General features: G+C 39.7%; 1 pseudogene; it reads left to right on the top strand.

Moving 5' to 3' along the window:
- The first annotated feature begins 555 nt into the window (after window positions 1–555).
- On the top strand, window positions 556–4520 carry LOC109200659 (leukotriene-B(4) omega-hydroxylase 2-like; annotated as a pseudogene).
- Window positions 4521–4542: the final 22 nt, after the last annotated feature.

Raw genomic sequence — 4542 nt, 5'->3', positions numbered from 1 at the left:
AATGGAATACTATGTACATTTCATAACTTAGAACTAGAACTTCTGGTATTTATAATCAAAACTGGGGGAGGAGTGTGTGTGAGTGGGGGTGGAGCAATTTGCTCTATAAGTACAACCAACAGAGCAGGGCCAGTAGTGGGAAACTTGAACCTCTGGATGCTAATTGCTCTCTCTCAGTGATGACTCTCCTGCACAGTGTTCTCTCTCTGGTCCTCAGCTGGACAGGTCTCTGTTCAGTCCTGTACATTTTCAGTACTGGACTGGTTGCTGTGGTTGCACTTTGGACTGTGAGGCTGCTGCTGCGTCAACCTGGTACTTCACAGGTTGTCCTGTTTCAGCAACCACAGACACGTTCGTGGCTGTTGGGCATCTTGGGAGGTACAACACACAGACATCATCTTTTTTATGAACTATTTTAAATATTTGTAATCTCTACATGATGCAGCTATAGGTTTCACAGTTAACAGAATCTACTTTTTGTTGCTATGTTACTATTTCTTTTGATTGCTATAATCAGCACCGATCTTTAGTCTTGTTTTGTGATAAACATTATAGATGCAGAGCACAGAAGAAGGCCTCCAGCAGGTGGATGACCTGGTGCAGACATACAACACTCCTGCTGCTGGTTCCTCGGTCCTTTCTATCACCTGGTCAGACTCTTTCATCCTGACTATGTCAAACCTCTGCTAATGGCACCCGGTAGGGTAAAACACCAACGTCCGTCTGTATTATACACATTTCCAAAGCCTTTGGTGTTTGCTTACATTGTTCATCATTTACTTCCTTCAGCCAGCATCACAGTGAAAGATGAATTAATTTATCACCACCTGCGCCCATGGCTGGGTGAGTGAAATATTTCAGTTTTCCTCATATGTTGCAAGTTTACTGGAATTAAATCTTTCCAGTATTGGTTTCCAATGTCATTGTACTATTGTACTATGTATGACTGTGCAATGACAATAAAGAGTTATCTTATCTTATTTTGTTCTAAAGGTCAAACGACAGTGCTCCTAACTACAAGTCTCTTTTTTTTGGGGTTTCAGGACACAGTCTGTTGATCAGTAACGGAGAGGTGTGGTCCCGCAAGAGACGACTGCTCACTCCAGCTTTCCATTTGATATATTGAAGAGCTACATTGCCGTATTTAACTCCTCATCTAAATCATGCATGTAAGATACACACAGCCACAGTTATGCGTACAAAATCTGATCACATGACAGTTTGAGTTTATTCCTCAACTTATCGTCACACCTCCAAGGGGCAATGTGGACAACCAAGTTTGTGAATGCGATAATTGAGACGTAGGCTACATAGAGTTTTTAAATCTCAGACAAGCTCGTTCTCAGTGACCTCGGCCTCAAAGTCAGGGGTCACAGGTCAAGTTTTCTGAAAATGTTAAATTAAGTCACGTAGGATTATGAAATGGATATGATTAGTGTATTTACTGGGAGGGTGACGGGTACCACCGGTTCAAACAAGACAAGCAAACATTGTTAAAACTGGTACAACCATGAGAAAATACGTTTTTCAGTTATTTTCAGATTCTAATTAGTCATTCAGGTTTTAATTGCAGTAAGAGCACACAGAACACAGTAACAGCCACCTTAAGATGCTTTATACTGTTAGTTAAACAACCTACAGTATTGGAAAAAAAACCCAGCAGTAATCAAGTGACTGCTATGAGCAAGACATTCTGGTGGTGGGAAGGAAAAGTTACATTTGCAGGAAGAACTTTCAGCAGAATAAGGCTCATCAATGTGATGCCTGTTATTCATATTCTATGAAGTACTACACCTCTACAAACTACTGCATAATTTCTGTAGTGATTTCCAGAATTGTCCAGCAGTCTGACATCATCTTGTAACACTGATGACTTGCAGTCATCAGTTACTCCTTCACTTGCAGGAAGGAGTTTTCTTCTACTTTCCTTTTAAAATTTTTCAGTTTTTATGATTCATTTGTTTTAGTGCACCACATCTTTTAGCAGACACTCTTTCAAGAAGATCAATGTTTCCTTATCAGCAATTTTCATAGTATGCACCGACTTTCTCACACGCTTTAAAATGCTGTCATTTAAAACAATACACAGACAGTGCACTGATGAGATGTTTGTATTTTTTATTAATAATAATAATAATTAGATTTGTATAGATCGAGTAAAGACAGTGGGGAAAAAGACTATTTACTTTAGATTCATGAAAGTGCAGAATGTGTTGAAGATGGTAATATTCACATTACATGGGGGAGGGGGGTTGTTTGTTGTTTTGTTTTTATTTTTATTATTCTCAGTTTTAAAAAATCCTTAAATTATCCAGGGGCTGAACACAGGCAAACACAATCTACATCTCACGACTGCACAGAACTTAGGTGGTCTTAAAATTCATGTGTATAACATAAGCTACCATATTTGAGATCAAATCATAGTGTTCACTGTTTGTCCAATAAAATCTTAAACCGATCCTGAACAGTTCAGCTGCTTTAAGTTAAAGACTTAGACACATGAATCACCCCCCAAATATGATTTTGTTTCCTTTCTTATGCTGATATCTTTATCCTGTTAACCCCTCCTTGTTTCTGTTTTCAGGACAAGTGGTGCCGACTTGTAGCAGAAGGCAAAACTAATCTGGAGATGTTTGACCATGTCAGTCTGATGACTCTGGACAGTTTACTAAAATGTGCCTTCAGCTATGACAGCAACTGTCAGGAGTGAGAACAGCCACTTATTTCAATTGATATCTTCCATTTTGTTGTAGTTGTCAGTTTCTAAAAAGATTGTCCCTCCAGGTCTCCCAGTGAGTACGTGTCAGCCATAGTGGAGCTCAGTGACCTGGCAACACGTCGGCGAGAAAATATTTTACACCACTGGGACTGGATTTACTGGAAGACTCAGCAGGGGAAACGATTCAAACAAGCCTTAAACACTGTACACAGGTAATGCTCTGACCTTCTGACATTTCTGTAGCTGAGTTACACGAGTTAAATAGGAGGCTGCAAGCGTGATGACACACTGTTACTGTCAAATGGTGCAGATGCAAATAACTGTCATATTTGTTGCTTATGTGCTTTTTTGTATTAATTGCTGTTGAAATCTAATGTTATGGATTGCTCTAGATATATACTTAACCATATGATGCTGTAAAAGTCTTTAAAAGTATTGTATAGTACTATAATAACCTGTAGTAATGTGTAATGTATTGTTTTACTTCAGAGTACTGTAAATACAATCTTGCAGTGTCAGTTTTAATCTGCTGTATTCTGATTCAGGTTCACCAGGGATGTGGTTCAGAAGCGTCGTACCTTCCTTAGCCAACAGAGGGAGACAGAAACACAATTGGATGTTGCCCTAACAGCTCGGAGGAGGAAAGATTTTGTAGACATTATACTGCTGACAAAGGTAAGGCAGAAAGAGTATAAGCAGTATTTCAACAGTTTTTTTCTGCTGAAGTATCTTTTACAGAAGGGGTCAGGCAGTAAGTTTTGCAACATGCACAGAAACAAGAACTTCCAGTCGGCATCTACGGCATTTTACACTACCATTAAGCATGTTCAACACAGCTTTTCTCTGGTTTTTATTAATATGCACCACTTAAGAGGAGAGAATGATGCTGCAGAAGGTTTTCAAAATCACACAGAGAGAAAAAAAAGAATATTATCTCAAGCTATATTTAGCTTACTACACTCTGCACTTTTAGTGCTGCTGTTTATTTCTAACATTCTAAACATTAAATGGTACTCAGTGTACCATTTTAGTGTACCCCATTTTTATGCTCCTGATCAACAAGGATCCCCAAAAGGATCCTGTCCCATCCAACTACCAGTCAATAACCTGCCCCAGTACCACATGAAAGCTCCCGTCGGGCATCATAGCGGCTAAGATGAACAGACAAATGGTTCAATACGTGATTGGGGAAGAGAAAGGAATTGGCTACTTTTAGATAGAACAGTCGCACAAGACTGCAAGACCAGGCTCACCAACCTATGCACAGCCAGGATTACTGCAAGAAAGTCTATGACTTAATGCCCCACACATGGATCCTGGAATTCCTAGAATTATACTAGATCAACATGACCCTAAAAGCCTTCATCAGGAACTCAACTGGGATGTGGCGTACAACACTAGAGGCCAACTTCAAGCCAATACCACATGCCACCATCAAGTGTAGGATCTACCAAGGAGATGCTCTGTCGCCACTGCTGATCTGCAAAGGCCTAAATCCCCTCAGTGAGATCATTAACAAGACTGGCTACAGATACCAAATTTTAAAATGGGAAATTACATGCATGGAAATCAAGTGAAAGGGAGTAGGTCTCAGTGAGTCAATAGTTAAAAGTAGATGCAAAAAGTGTGGTGAAGAAGGACATTTTAAATGCTTTTGTTCATGAGACTGTATCACTATTACAGATAAATATTATTACTAAATGTTTGTGTGTTGAAGGATGAAGATGGGAAAGGCCTGACAGATGAGGAGATACAGGCTGAGGCCAACACTTTCATGTTTGCAGGTGAGATGTTACTCTAACAGCGACCTCTGTGGTCTTATG

The sequence above is a fragment of the Oreochromis niloticus genome, unplaced genomic scaffold (assembly GCF_001858045.2).
Source record: "Oreochromis niloticus isolate F11D_XX unplaced genomic scaffold, O_niloticus_UMD_NMBU tig00003244_pilon, whole genome shotgun sequence".
Classification (NCBI taxonomy): domain Eukaryota; kingdom Metazoa; phylum Chordata; class Actinopteri; order Cichliformes; family Cichlidae; genus Oreochromis; species Oreochromis niloticus.
The sequence above is the reverse complement of the archived record's forward strand: the minus strand, read 5'-3'. Positions and strand labels throughout refer to the sequence as shown.